Source organism: Octopus bimaculoides, chromosome 4 (assembly GCF_001194135.2).
Source record: "Octopus bimaculoides isolate UCB-OBI-ISO-001 chromosome 4, ASM119413v2, whole genome shotgun sequence".
NCBI lineage: Eukaryota > Metazoa > Mollusca > Cephalopoda > Octopoda > Octopodidae > Octopus > Octopus bimaculoides.
Genome location: NC_068984.1, coordinates 56148941 through 56165874, shown reverse-complemented (window position 1 = coordinate 56165874; position 16934 = coordinate 56148941). Strand labels below are relative to the sequence as shown.

Genomic DNA, 16934 nt, shown 5'->3' with positions numbered 1-16934 from the left:
TATATATATATATACCGCCTGACTGGCCTTTGTAGGGTTTTCGAGCGAGATCGTTGCCAGTGCCCCTGGACTGGCTCTTGTGCGGGTGGCACACAAAAGACACCATTTCGAGCGTGGCCGTTTTCGTGCGGGTGACACGTAAAAGCACCCACTACACTCTCTGAGTGGTTGGCGTTAGGAAGAGCATCCAGCTGTAGAAACTCTGCCAAATTGGATTGGAGCCTGGTGTTGCCATCCGGTTTCACCAGTCCTCAGTCAAATCGTCCAACCCATGCTAGCATGGAAAGCGGACGTTAAACGACGATGATGATGATGATGATGATGATGATGATTTACTGAATCACAGTAGATAAGTGACTATCTTCACCTTTTTATAGAGTACATAATCTTTGTCAAAATATTTAAGTGACTGTCTTCAGCTAATTAGCAAAGTATAAATACCTGATCAAAACATCTAAGTGATTATCTTTGCCTTATTTACAAAGTACAATCTGCTAAAAAGGTAAAAAATCTTTATCAAAGAAACATGAGAAGGGAAATACAGTAGAGGTGAATCAAGTTTCTGTTCCGGTTTTAATTTACCAATTACAATACCTATAAACTTTACAAATTCCTATTTCATTGTAAAAACAATAAATGTCAGGAAGACAGATGACAGTTTGCTTTTATTCATTACTTGTTGAATCATTAACTACTGTGTTGCAACACTTTTATGTTCAAAGTCTGGTGTATATATTCAGGAGTATATATTTGCTCCAAGAGTAGATGATTGCGTTTCACATAGAACACCTTAATATAATTCTAGATCAGCATCAGGTATAGCTATGTCATTAATTGTTTTGCTTCACAACAACAATGTTACAGGCTCAATTCTACAATGTGTTAGCCTTGAATTGACAAATGCCTCTTAAGTGGATGGTGCCTGTGCAGAAGCCCATTATATGTACACACACACACACACACACGTCAAAATCATATATCAAACACAGACCTGGTAGTGTGGTTGGAGAAGCTTACTTTACATCCACATAGTTTTGGGTTCAGTTACCCTGCATGGCAACTTGAGCAGGTGTCTTCTGCTCTGGTCCCAAGCTAACCAGGGCCTTGTGAGTGAATTTGGTGAGTGAAACTGAAAGGAGACCTATTTGCGATCTCCTATGAAAACTTGTTCAGACTAGAGAAAAATATTACTTTGCTTGGAAGGAAGTGAGAGTTGTCAACAAGAAAAGCTAAGAAAAATCAGCCTCAATGAATTATGTTTGACCCAGGCATGCATGGTAAAGTAGATGAAGATTTTAATACATATGCATGATGTGTTAGTGTGTTGTGTGTGTATAAATACGCTTATGTATCTATATGTGTATGTATGTATGTATGTATGTATGTTTGTATGTGTTTTTACACGTGTATATTTATGTGTTTGTGTTGTGTGCTATAACCTGGCAGCTCAGCAAATAGATATTGATAATATAAGTAAATATTGGAGTTAACATGATCAACTAAAATTCTTACCCCAACATAGTCCAGTCACTGAAACATTTTTTCTTTAATCATTATCTTTGCTTGCAGTAGAATATGAAATGTTATGAATGCATTTTCTCTATTTATCTCTGATTGCTGTCTTGGCATATCATTGCCCATAATTGACATTTAGATTATTTTAGGATCTGTTCTCTCTATTTACTGTTGGAGTGCATCCTCAGTTTCTCTTTCCACATACATTATCCTTCAGAAAGACAAGTTAAATGTTGTATGTGAACAAACAATTTTAGGGCGGTGCTAAATTTAGGGAGCTGGCTAAAAGTTTTGTATGAGGTCATAGAAATATTTGAGATGGTAATTGAGTGCTCTTTAACATCACCAGAAGTGATGGAACCCCTAGTTCCTATATGTTTGTATTTGTGTATGTGCATATGTAAGTGCATAAACGAGTGTAGACTTGTGGTTACCATCTTGCTTTGCAAGTCAAAGAAGATAGATACTCCAACGCAGTCATAAGAGTCCATCTATTTAGGACATGGTGTGTCCAAACAAAAATAAACATTATACATGCAGATGCTCAATTAATAAATTGTAACCTCATGGTTCTTGACTGAAACTTGTAAAAGAATTGCCTTTGGGATTTCCATTAAATATCTTGAAGGTTAAAATCCAAGATTTTCTGTCAGTATATGAAGAAAACCTTGCAAATGAGATACACATGGATGGAAAGGGTCACTGAAGAGGTCACAGGTGTGTGACAAGATATTTCGAGACAATAGACATAAAATGAAATAAGAACAGTAATAATCGAGTGAAGAACAAATATATAGTGCGTGTGTTTATTTGGCAAAAACAGAAAATCAAGGAAAAATGACTATCCCAAAATATAACAAGAAATTATACAATAATTTAAAAAGAATTACTTGAATGTGCAATAAACAAGTTGTTAATAATAGATGTTACCAATAAATTGGGGCAAAACCATATTAGAATATTAAAATATGTAACATTGCCAAATCATTGGTAGAATCACTCCCTACTACATGCCCCACCTCTTACAATTTTTAATTAATTTAGATATTGGAGTGGTCGTCTATGCCTTTCATGAAGAGTATTTAATCATTGAAGCTAATGATTGTTCTTTTTGCTATTTTAATTAGGTAAGCATGTTTTTTATTTGACTCAATATATCAAGTGTGTTAGACTCATGTGGAATGCATAATCGTTACTATTTTACATATGCGTAGTGATTATTATGCATACTCCATACTAGATTAAAATATATTAATATTACTGTACTGCAGCATGTATCATATTGCAATTCTATATCATGTTATCCCAAACTATAACACAAGTTCATACTGTGTCATACAATGATTGTATTATTTCTATACCATACTATTCTGCATTATAGAGCGCCCTGTGTCTGTATGTTTGTGTGTATATAAAGCCATATGAGTGGATTTGGTAGAGGGAAACTGAAAGAACCCTGTCACACACACATAGATATGTACATATCTATGTGTGTGTGTCTTTGCGTCTGTGTTTGTCCCCCCATCACCACTTGATAACTTGATAACTGGTGTTGGTGTGTTAAAGCCCCCGTAACTCACCAGTCTGGCAAAGGGTAGTGATAGAATAAGTACTAAGCTTAAGAAATAAGTCCTGGGGTGATTTGTTTGATTAAAAACCCTTCAAGGTGGTGCTTCAGCATGAATGTGGCATTGCTGGGGCACCACCTTGAAGGATTTTTAAACAAGTAAAAAAGAATATATATATATATATATACATATATATATATATATATATATATATATATATATACACACACACACATATCACTATACCATGGTGAAATAGTGTGTTGCAGTTAAATTAAAGCTTCTTAAGTATACTTCATGTTATAGGTACAGGAGTGGTTGTGTGGTAAGAAGCTTGCTTCCAAACCACATGGTTCTGGGTCCAATCCCACTGTGTGGCACCTCGGGCAAGTATCTTCTACTACATCCTCAAACCGATCAAAGCCTTGTGAGTGGATTTGGTGGATAGAAATTGGAAGAAGCCCGTTGTATATATATATATATATATATATATATATATATATATATGTGTGTGTGTGTGTGTGTGTGTGTGTGTCTGTGTTTGTCCCCCAATCACCACTTGACAACCGACATTGGTGTGTTTATGTCTCCGTAACTTAGCGATTTGGCAAAAGAGACTGATAGAATAAGTACCAGGCTTAAACAATAAGTACTGAGGTTGATTCATTCGACTAAAAATTCAAGGCATTGCCCCAGCATGGCCGCAGTCTAATGACTGAAATATGTAAAAGATAAAAGATACTAAAACTATACAATAGTTCCATGTTGTGCCATGTGCACTATTTTATATCATATTATCCAATACTAAAGGCAATATCAACCCATACTGCTTTGTATCAGACTTCTAACTTGCATCTTCATTCCACTGTTCTCCTCTAAACTGTGCACATATTCATGTACACTCATATTTTGCAATGAGCAAACAGAAGAAATTAATGAGCACATTAATTAGTAGTTACCTAAAATAATATAGCAATGAATAATTAATTTATTTCAAGTCCTCATTTGCATAAGCATTCAGTGCACACCAACTTTTGTCACGAGTCAAAATAAAAAAAAACAAAAAAAAAAAGGAAAAGGAAAAAGAAATGCATAACATGAAATTCTTTTGTGCATAGTGACTATTAAAAAATTATTATCATCAACATCAACAACATCATTGTTTTTATATCCATTTGTCATGCTGGTATGGATTAGATGAAATTTGTTGAAGTAGATTTTCTTTGGATATGTGCTCTTCATGTTGTCAACTCTTAACCATTTTCCAAGTAAGGTATTTTTATTCCACTACCCCTCATATATTGAAAATAATAAACTTTAGCTCAAGTGGTGTTAATGGGAGTACATGTAAACAATGTTCATACAAGCATACAAAAATATGAATGTGTGTATGTGTGTGTGTGTGTGTGAGGGAGAGAGAGAGACAGAGAGACAGACAGACAGAAAGAAAGACAGAGAGACAGATAGGGAGAGTGAGAAAGAGATAAAAAGAAAGACAGAGAGACTGACAGATAGGGAGAGAGAGAGAGAGAGAGAGAGAGAGAGAGAGAGAGAGAGAGAGAGAGAGGCTTTTTATTGGTTTGCATCACACCACGGGACGTCCATCCAACCTGCAATGGGCCAGCATTTGACAGGTAAAGCCCACAAACAACACAGATAAGCTGGTCAGAGCATATCATGACTTCATGCAGTAGTGGTTTGAAAATGGTTGAATAGAAAGGAATAGGCAAAGGAAAAATACTTTTGTTGCTAATGATGCTACTTTGGTTTTTTTCTGTGTTTGTGCTAATTCCATTAGTTATGTTGACCAATTCCACTAACAACAGAATTTATTTCTCACTTAAAACCAAACATTCTAACTGGGTCAGTTTGTATAATTTCTTCATTTTGTATCTTTATTTATTTATTTATGTAATATTAATCATTATTTTTTCTTCTTCTTATGTACCTTTTTTTAAAAAATGTTTATTCAGAAAAATAAGGCAGCACTCATTTTTTCAGATTCTCTGATATTTAAGGGTGAAAGAGAAGAAGTTATCATCAGACTGGGGACATGACTTAAATGCTTAAAACAAAATGAGCTTTGCTAAAGTCACTCAAGAACCAGGTGTTGGTGTTAAAGTGGAATAAGTATACCAAGCAAGAACTCAAAATGCAAAGAACTGGAACAAATGCACTGCTTCTTGCTGCAATAACCCCTAGGCTGAAGTTTCTTCCCCTCTTTCTTGGAGATATTATAAAAAGATAAGAGCTCCCAGTGCTCATATCATTTCCTCTTGGATGTAAGTCATAAAAGATATTTACTTGGTGTAAGCAACTGTACCACCTTATCATGTTTCATCGAAAAGTAATTTAAGTATCTCCTCAATGTACCATAAAAACCCATGTAATTTGCACACCTGTGCAATTTACGCAGGTGATTTTCAGGATAAAATTTGTTAAAAAAGGCTCCTACTCATGTAAAATTCACACCCCAAAGTTTTCAGAATTGCTGATATAGCCAGGGGAAAAAGGTTTTCAATTCAGTTGTATTTAGCATAATTTCACTTACTTATGACAAGATTTTATTAAATTGTCATTAAATAAAAATAATTTCTGTTTAACAGGTATCACATTGAAAGCTATTAAATTACAAAGTGTTTGTGTTGTTTATAATAAAGTTTATTTTACATTTCTTGCCCACAAGAGATTATATCCGATCTTTAGCATACTGCTATATGTCTTCTCAAATCACGATCACAAGAAAAGTTAAGAATTACCAACAAAAACAAAGCTGATGAATATGACAGGTGTTGCAAATTAAGTTTAATTACCAATAAACATCAGCTTGGATGATACTTTACTCAACCGACAGAGGTTGAGTAAAGTATCATCCAAGTTGATTATGTAAACAAAATTCTTTTCCGCCTATTCTTGTTGGAACCTTTGATATGGAGTATAGAAATTTTAATCCCTTTCACACTTATAAAATGTCAAGCAAACTTAAAAATTTGTCATTACTGTTATTGTCAGTATGGGCAGAACTTATGAATTGTTTACTGTGAAGGAGAAATTAAATATGTTGATTATGCATTTGAATGTGGCAATAGAGCTGCCGGGAGGTATTTTAATGTTAATGAAGCCAATGTTCGAAATTGGAGTAAGCAGTATGACAAACTTAAAACTGTGCCCAGTAATAAACAGACAAAAACAAAAACATACAATCAAGATTATCCATATCATTACATTTTTTTCAGTCAGGAATATCCATATCACTATGTATGTCAATGGTGCTCCATTGCAATAGGTAGAAACTCCAAGCAATGGTTCAGACCGTGTTTACCAGCATGAACATCAGACTTCAAAAAGTAGTTAACCATTTAATGGTTTTAGTAAATTTATACAGAGAAAGTAAGCATTATACCATCCAGCATAAATAAACATCAACTTCATTATATTTAAGCCATTATTTTTTCTGCAAAAGCTTATTCAGACATTAAATGAGTCAATTTCTGGTTCAAATGTTTACGTTTTGTATGTCTTTTATTAACAAAAAAATTTCCCCCAAAATTCTGGAAACAATCTACTTATGTAATTTACACACCCACTAAAGTTTATTTCTATTTTTGCAAAAAAAGTGCATAAACTACATGGGTTTTTATAGTATATACATAACTGTAAAACATATGTGACTGTGACATGTACTGATCTTATATTGGCGATGTCATTTTATAGATTAACAATAGAAAGACTGCTGTCTTTTTTTTATCACCAGCTGACATCTTTCTCTTTTAAATGACAATCAGTATAAGGTGTCCAATAATATGTATTAGAGTTCATCCTAAATCCTAAGTCACAAAGAATACAGTTGAAATACAGTTTTCTCACAGAGTTAGGCATCTGTTTTCCCCATGTTGCCCTTCAGGAGGATTGTAGCTTAAGAAATTGCAAACTAACTTAACAAATATCCATTATACAATGCTCTTATTATCAAAAGCAATTTAATAAATTGGACCTTATCAACAGTCATGGATATTGGCCAGAAACAGTACAATATAGTGAAAAGATGTACATTTATATATAAAAAAAAAATCATCTTTTTGAATTAACAAATATACTATTTCATTTAACTTGGAAACAAAATTGAATTTCATTTGTAATTTTATTGTCGTTGTCATCATCATTACATCTACTTTTCATACTGGCATGAATTGAACAGTTCAACAGGTTAACAGGTTGAAGAGTTGAAAAACTACATCTTGCTCTAGTTTCGGTTTCGGTACAGTTTCTATAGCTGGATGTCCTTCCTAATTTGACAATAAATTATTGAAATGCTAACATGACAATGGGTAAATAATACAAGTATATGTAATTTATATCTGTTTTATAAAATCAAATTCAACCTAAGAAGAATATATACGTCATAAAACCTATTTTATGAAACACCTACTTGGAGTTTTCAAATATTTACTGAATCAGCCTGTTCTTAGATTTAATTAATAAATCTTTATATTTGTCTCTTATTAGGAATGTCTACTTTTACTACTTGCATTTCTCTCCTCTTTGATTATTTTCTCATAAGCTAACATTATTATGTTAATTAATTTAAACTCAAAACATGATGTTCATTTCTTATTTTACTTTTTAATAAGCCAGCAGCAATCAGAAAAATAGCAATGACATAGCATTTATAAAAAAAAATTCCTTTTCCATATTGTTAAAATAAATTTTTTTGAAATAAATATTCATTTTCTTTATTCCGTTAGTTTCTTTTTCTAATAGCAGACTCACAGAATGAGCTAAAACAGATAATCCATTTACAGCAGGAAAAAGAGAAAGCATTACCTGAGAAGCTGGATTGTATGTTAGCTGAACTCAATACATAAAATATCTATACATCTTTTGAATAATCAGTAGCAAAAGAAAACCAAATACCCCTCCACACCTCTACATAGTGAGATCCATTTATTGATCTCAGGAAGAAATATTTAATGGCATCAGTGAAAAGGAAGACAAGAAATGTCTAAATACATGAAGATAACTTCAAGGACTGTTTGTGGCTGTTGAATACATCAGAAGCTACATAAGTCAAGGACATCTATACGTAGTTATTACAGTAATTTTACAAGTTCTACTGTTTGAGAATGGTATATAACTGTTTAGACATGGTTGCTAGTCTAATCAAGAACCATGACATGACTGGCGGGGGATTCAAGTGTTCTACACCTGTCAATTTACACTTGGAAACTGTTAGACTAAAGGTCAGTGCAGTGCAGTGCTGCCAATTTGTAAGCATCAATACAGAATGTGTAAAATGTTTCTGAATGATGGTGAGTAGGAAAAGAATAGTTGGGTATTAGATGTGTTGAGTTCTACAGATAAGAAAGATTACTGCTTTTGGAGAATATACGTATATGAGTGATTAAAGTGAATGAGACGACCTGACTAAATAACGTTATGAAATGGTGCTTGATGGTAGAGAGGGAAGAATAAAATAAGCAATACCATATTGGAGCATGAATGAGCTTGTGGATTTTAGAATGCTGGCATTTCACACAAGAGCATGCCCAAGCAGTGATCATCCGGTGCATATTAGGCCAGAAAAACCAAGCCGTAATAAGCTTCACTGAGGCAGTGATGCTAGGATGTGACAGTGAATGCAAAGCATCAAAAACAGAATGCTGGTGTTTCGCAGATACAAATGGCCTGGGAGAACCAGTAGCTGTGTCACAAAGGATTGTGTCTTCAGCAGACGTAAGTGGAAGATAGGCAAACTTGCAACAGGACAACACTGTGTCCAGAACAGGGTGATCCTGTGCAATGGCAGTTAAAACCTTTTACAATTGCAAGTAAAAGTGATGAAAAGATCTGGATGTCCATAATTATGCACGTAAGTCATGGCATCCTGTGTCCTCTCGTGCATATATCTTGGACTTCCTGTAAAACTGGATGGGAGAATACCAAGTTGTCCAAGCCTTGTTCCAGCAATATTATTGTTAATGCCATCTCGTAACTGCACGTATCATTCTGAACGTAGTGCTTTTTGGTGCATTTTTATGTAGCACAACTTCTCCGACTCTATTTTGGTATACATATTAACAACATACTGGTGAAAATGATCTTGGCAAAAGTGAAGATGGTTAAACGAATTACTTTGACTCATCAATTGATGAACATAATATATAAAGGGATATTTGCCATGTTGTTCTCCAACCATAATAAATGCCACTTCATTACACTCAGGAACATTGAATTGAAGGACATGTTCACCAGCTGGTCTTTTGTTGGCATTGATGATAACTTGAAAGTCTGCAGTTGAAGTATATTCTAAAGCATACTGAAAGCTTCTCACATAAGAATTCTTTTCGTGAAACATTTCTTGCAGCTTAAAAATAAGTTCTAATCTTGTATCTGAACAATTCTTGTTGCAAAACTGTGTCTCTTTTTGAACATCACCTATAAAATATATCTGTAAAAACTGTGGATCTTTAGTCTGTAAAAGCTAAAGAGAGCCAATTCTGTGATAAATTTGTCCTTGCACTTTAAAAGTTGGCATAAACCCAGTTTCCCTAATAATTTTTGCCCCAAATGATGTCATTTGAAAAGCACAATTGTATACTCGAATATTTTTAAGAAAGATGTTTTATAAGTTTTGGGAGCTCAATTATTGGTAAATGGACTTTACCTTTAGAACAACACATACTTAATTAATGATTCCTTGTTCCACTTCCTAGCACCACACTTTTCAAATGTTTTGCACACAGAGAGCCCAGGGAGACAATTTTTTCAGATGCATAATTACGATTAGGATCATAATTAAATGCAACACTTGGCCATTGAAATCATCTACACATTTTCTACTGATTTTCTCTGGAAAGCTTTCTCCTTTTTATTTGTATTTCTTGGTCACTTTCACTCTCTGTTTTCTAACTATTCTACTTTTTTTCTTTCCTTTTTTGCCATCGTATTTCTTTGTCTTTTTTTTATTTTCTTGTACATTTTATTTCTATAATTTTTCTTCTTTCTCTACTATCTTATTTCCCTATCTTTATCACCCTCTTGCTCTCTTGTCCTCCTCTCATATTCCCTCACTTTTTACAACCTAACTTTCCGATGGTTTTTACTTTCTTCTGCACTTTTCATATTAAGTGTTTGAATTCTCATTCTTTTCTCTTTTTTACTGTCTTCTGATATTTCATTTCCTTCTACATTTCTTTCATGCTCATGAGTGTTTTTGGGAAAGAGAGCACTGCAGTGGCTGTTGTCAATTCCGCCACTATATAACACTGAAATCTTCCTTTCTGTAAATGTTCGACCGCAAACTCAGTTATATTCAAAAGATTACTGGTTATCCATTCTTATAGTCCAACATACCCTGGCATTGAATAATCACTTGATTTCACTGGAAGATTCAAATGTTCCTTTCACATTAATATAAATCAGCTAAAAGTTGAACACCTTCATGAAAGTTTCAACATTTTCTCTCTTTCTATCACTCACTCACTCACTCTCTTTCTCCCCCTTTAACCTTCCTTCATCCTTCACGCACCTTCCCACTACATTCATTAAACCCCTGGCCCTAGTCTCCTCATTAACTGCCACAGCTCAAGGAATCCAGAATAGCAACTCCCTACCATACGATGATGGTGATTATGATGACAGTGATGACGATGATGATGATGAGGACAATGATGACAATGATAAGGGCATGATATTGCGAAGATTTTTTGATAATCATCGAAAAGTTTTGGTGTCAATTCAGGTAACAGCTTTTGAATTTGTAGCTACTAGAAACTCATGGAATTAGTATCGCTACTACTACTACTACTACTACTACTACTACTACTACTACTACTACTGCTACTGCTGCTGCTACTACTACTACTACTACAACCACCACCACCTGCAAAAGATCATTGACAGAATCTGAGGAGATTAATAGAGATCTGTGTTAATTTTATTGTTAAAGGTAGAAGCAGCAGCAGCAGTAGTAGTGGTAGTAGTAACAGTAATAGCACCAGCAGAAGTAGCTGCAACAGCAGCAGCAGCAGCAGCAGTCTTATCTTTAGTTGCAGATCTGTTTTGAAAAATCAGAGCAGCAGAAAATTAAATGAAGACTAACAGAATATAAAAATGAAATGTTATAGAAAAATGGAATAAAAAAAAAAAGACAATAAGTGAAAAATAAACAAAAAATACTAAAAAAAAAAAAGCCAAAGGAAACTGAATACAGAATACTAGAATAATTAAAGTCATCAATAAAAGAAAATGAAACCAGTAGTACCAGATTACTGAACAATAGCAAAATATGGAGGGTGTTTAAAAATTAAATGTGTTCATAAAAAAGTGTAGCTATAAATAAGTGGTGTGTGATAAGGGGAGAGAGAGAGAGAGAGAGAGAGGGAGGGAGGGAGAGAGAGGGAGAACTTCAACTCAATAACATTCAGTAGATCAGTTAACTGGCATGGCAGAAAGCCAGTTCCATGTAATGTGGGAAATGGTTTCTATATTTATAGTTAGCACACTTCTATGAAATAACTGGTTGTGTCATCTTCTATTTGAAGGAGAAACATGAGTAGAGAACGGTGTCAAAAGAAGTAAGTTAAGAAAACAGATTTGACGAGTGCACAGCTATATCTGTGTGAGTGTGTGTGTATGTGTGTGTGTGTGTGTGTGCACGCGCATGTACATGCATGTAGTTTTTTTTTTTTATCCAGGTAAAGGGAGCTAAGCAATGTAAGACATGATATAAAACTGTCTGCCTATTTGTATGTGGTATAAGAAATATGAATGGCAAACATCCCCATCATGGGGTGATTATGTGAGATGCAGTGAAAGGAATAGGAATGATAAACCTGCAAGTCATTTAGATGAAACAGGTGATGTTATATTTCAGATATGTTATGGAGCCATGCAGTGAAAGAATGAGGAAGTTTCATAGAAAGTGTTACTACTTTATATCTTATGTTAATGTGACAGAGAAAGTAATAGTAAAGTTAGTGTTAACATATTTAATGCAAGAAGCATTAAAAAACAAACCGGAAAATAATTATGAGGCAAGGGAAAATATTGGTTTCAAATTTTAGTAGAAATTTTAGTAGCAATTTTGAGAAAGGAGTGAAGTTGATTACATCAACCTCAGAGCTCAACTGGTACTTATTTTATCAACCCCAAAAGATGAAAGGCAAAGTAACTCTCAACAGTATTTGAACTCAGAATGTAAATACAAACAAAATGCCACTAAGCATTATGCCCAGTGTACTAAAGAACCTGCCAGCTCAACACCCTGGTGAGGGGAAATACAAATCAATGATTAATATTGTTTTGATTCTTTTGGTAAATATGAGAGATAACTCCTGCAATGTTTCAATATTATTATGATCATCCTCAGCTATTCAGTGTAGTCTATGTTTTGCTGAATATAGTCAAAATAAGATCAAAACATGTCCACAGTTATCTCCCTTCAGACTCAAAATAATATTCTTTTCTACTCTAGGCACAAGGCCCAAAATTTTGGGGGAGGGGGCTAGTCGATCAGATCAATCCCAGTATGCAACTGGTATTTAATGTATCGACCCTGAAAGGATGAAAGGAATTTGAACTAAGAACGCCCGGCATGCTAATGTTTCTGCCAGCTTGCCGCCTTAGACTCAAAATGATATTAATTAGTCAATGACTAATACTATATTTTTCATTCCTTACAGCATCAATATTTCCACTTACCTTTTTGATACTCCATGCATTAACTCAGTTATTCTTACACATGGATTATTCTCTTAATGATTCCAGTTTTCTGTGCCTATCTTTCATATATTTACTCAATGAATTTCTCATCACTATTTCAGCAAGTATGGTGAAGTCAATGTTTACTGATGTCTGATCAATGTTTACTGATCCCCCCACCCCACCGAGTGGTGCATAATCTTGTATCTTCTCATCCAGTTTGAGACTAGTGTCCCAGCAAGCACAAGATTTCAAGAAAATGTTCATATATTTCAGCAGTATGATTTCTAATAGCAAAAAAACTAGATGTCGAGGTGAGTCTATATATACAATCAGCTGCAGTCATTTTTCAGAAATCTCAATGATCAATTGTGAAAACAAGGTATAAAACTGGCAACAAAATGCAAAGTATATCGAGTAGTAACTATCCTCTCTGTTGTATTCTGCATAAAACTACAAATTGTATCAACAATATACGAAACAGATGATGAAATACCAGTTGTGCCAGACACAATATCTCATGAGCAAATCTTGGTGATATCACAACTCTAACTAAATGGTCATACACTTGAAAATATCTCTAATGTTGCATCTATCATGCTGGAGTTGTAATTACATTGGGTAGGATGTGTATCGAGAATAGCAAAAATCTCCAAGGCTGTGCTCTATAGCAAGGTGAAATGCAAAGAGGGTTCCTAAAACTCCATTATAAGGATGTCATCAAACAATTATGCCAATGAAGCAGCTAGTCTAATAATGACTGTGCAAGAGAAGACAGTGACTAACTAGAATAAATGGTAGAAGGTGATAAAGAAAGGAGAAAATGTTGCAGAATTAGTTGAAAAAAAATAAAAGAAAGAGACAAAGCTAGAGCAAGATCCACTACACTGTCACTGCTGACAATATTCAACAATATCTGCAGTCACAGATGTACTAGAACCTTCAATCTATAATCACAAGAAAGAGCAAATCATTGACAATGAAATTTCAAGGAAAAAAACAAACAAAACTTTTCTATTACAAAGTCCTGTTCAATTATGAATGGCTGTCAATAATATATATATAATTCCATAACAGCTACCACTGATGAGTGCAGGGTTACATAATGGGACTGTTACCTAACACCCAGTTGAACACCCAGTGTGAAACCAATTGGTAAGATTGGTAGTAATGGATATATAATACAGTATACTTTGATTAATATATATATATATATATATATATATATATATATACATATCTTCTGTCTTTTACTTGTTTCAGTCATTAGAATGCAGCCATGCTGGGGCACTGCCTTGAAAAATTTTTAATAAAATGAATCAACTACAGTACTTTATTTTTAAAGCCTAGTTCTTATTCTATTAGTCTCTTTTGCTGAACTGCTAGGTTACAGGTATGTAAACACACCAAAACTGGTTGTCAAGCATTGGTGGGAGACAAACCCAAACACAAAGACACACACACATGCGACAGGCTCCTTTCAGTTTCTGTCTACCAAATCCACTCACAAAACTTTAGTTAGCCTGAGGTTATAATAGAAAACACACTTGCCCAAGGTGCCACACAGTAGAGCTGAACCTGGAACTATGTGGTTGAGAAGCAAAACTTCTTACCACACAGACATGCCTTTGATATATTACTTTTTCCCAGATACTGCTGCCACCCTTATATAAATGTGAGGTAGTCATGTTCTTTCTCTCTCTACTTTTCCTTGGCATAAAAATCACCTCTCCTCTATCTTAAATACTCCATCAACACCAGCACTGCACCTTGGTTGAGAAGGTCATCCCTCCCTCCATCTCCCATTTTACCTTTTCTGGTTCTTTCCTTTCTTACAATTTACTAGACAACTCACCAATTGTCGGTGGCATAAAAAAAGCATCTAGTATTCACTGTAAAGTGGTTGAATTTACGAAGGGTATCTAGCCACAGAAACCATGCCAAAGCTGACATGGAGCATGATGCAGCCCAGTGACTCAACATATCCTGTCAAAGTGCCCAACCTATGTCAGCATGGGAAGCAAACATTAAATGATGATGATGATAGTATTAATATTCTTTATAGAATTCTGTCTTCATTTCAGCATTCAGTAATACTTCACAGTTTTCCACTTATTCTTGAAATCAAAACTGAAGCCATTTTACATATAATAATAACTTTATCTTGTCGATCATGCTTGTCACAGACAAATTACTTTATCAGTAAGTAGAGAACATATTTTCCCATTTTAATTTTATTGCATTAAAATGAAACTATTTTATCATTTATTCTGCTATATAGTCTTTTGGTTGACTCTATATTTTCTACAGCAGTGTCAATTCAAAACTATGCTAGATGGAGTCTCAGTTTTCTGGGAACACACTTCCACATTCCATGGTATTTATTACAAGGACTAGCTGGCCCCATGCCATCAAAGATGACTGCTAATTGTAGAATTTTATATATAAAAAGGGTACAAAATGGCGAAAAAAAAATCAAACAGTGCTTCAACTCTATGTGTGTGTGTGTGTGTGTGTGTGTGCGCGTGCATATATATACATTTATATGTATGAGTAGCACAGTCTGTAATGAATGCGGTTTTCTACACTTTATCACAGCCCTCTTCCTTTTTAAGTGTATCTGTTTATATATATGTAAGTACTTTGATTTTTTTTCCACTGTTGAATTTTCACTATCTCACTTCCATTGGTGGAACCATAAAAAGTCACAGAGAGTTAAATCAGGTAAATAGGGAGGGTGAGTAAGTGAGGTCATGCTATTTTTGGCCAACAACTTCTCACACTCAAGGCAGTGCACAGGAGCATTGTTGTGATGAAACCACCACTAACCCCTTTGCCACAGGTCAGGGCATTTTTGTCTCATCACTTCTTGCAAACGCTTCAAAATTGTCATGTAAAATGTCTGGTTAACAGTTTGACCAGGACGAACAAATTCTGTGTGGACAATTCTGCTGCAGCTCTTTGTATTCACAATTCCTCATTAAAAATTCGTTGGCAGGAGCTCCAGGACACACACCAGTCATATCAACAAGTTTGGTGAAGGTTCTTTAAAATCATTTCATGAATTTTCATGATGTTTTCATTTACTTGGGAGGTAGAAGATCACCCTGAATGAGGTTGGTCTTCAAGCAACGAGTGACCATTCCTAAAGCATGAAGGCCACTCGTAAACTTGTATTTTGCTCATGGTAGCATCCTTGTAAGCTGTTTGAAGCATGACAACTGTTTTGGCTGCCATTTTCCCTAGCAGAAAGTAGAATTTCACGGACGTGTGCTGTTCCTTCATTTCAACCATTGCAAAAATTGATGAACAGGAGAGGAGCACTGCAAAACAAAGACGTACCATGTGGTTGTATGACTTCAATTGATGACACCAGTCAGCACACTGATGCCTGAGGGTTGCATCAAGTGGCTACTAGTGGCAGAAGCCTGAACTATTATGAGTTTGTCGCATAGAGAACACTTCTGGTTACTTTTGGGTACCCTCTTGTACATTTGTCAGAGTACAAATATATTATTCTTTAACAAAATAGTACTGATAGTGACTTCGCAGTTTCAGACAGATAATCCATCCTGGGACAGTCTGATGTTGTAGCTAGCCAAAACTTCAAAGTCACTATCAATGCTTTTGTTAAAGAATAGTATATGTATATATATGTGTGTGTGTGTTGTGTGCGCACACACACATATACACATACATACACACACACACACACACACACACACATATATACACTCCAATATTGGCTACTGGTGTCTCATCTCTGTACCACATTCAACAATTCTGGATGAGAAATTTGCAGCAAAAGATATATGCGAATTAAATTTCCCAATCTAGACCAGTAAGTTGGGTTTCCAACAGACACACACACTCTTTCTCTTTGCGATAACAATCTAAACTTGTCCTTCCTTTGATAATATGGTTAATACAACACTCCTATATCTTTGTTTTAACCCATTACTGAAGTAAGGACAGGCTAGATTGTTATGAAGAGGAGTTGCATAATACCAGAATAAAGACAAAACCAAATGCCTTTGTCTGTATTCTGGTACATGCTTGCCTGCCTGCCTGCATACCTGCCTATCTATACATACATAATATATATAAATATATATATATTTGTATATATATATATATATATATATATAT

General features: G+C 34.7%; 1 protein-coding gene and 1 long non-coding RNA gene across 6 annotated transcripts in view; one reads left to right on the top strand and one right to left on the bottom strand.

Annotated features, from left to right (window-relative positions):
- The window catches only part of LOC106877900 (dipeptidyl peptidase 4), a 611833-nt gene that overhangs the window by 134331 nt on the left and 460568 nt on the right, over positions 1-16934 (bottom strand). The window lies entirely within an intron of this gene.
- On the top strand, positions 730-7125 carry LOC128247587 (uncharacterized). Of its 2 annotated transcripts, none has more exons than XR_008263923.1 (3): positions 730-816; positions 2560-2642; positions 5085-7125. It is a non-coding gene; the product is annotated as an uncharacterized LOC128247587 (long non-coding RNA). The 2 variants fall into 2 exon arrangements; XR_008263922.1 differs by having other exon boundaries at positions 735-1277.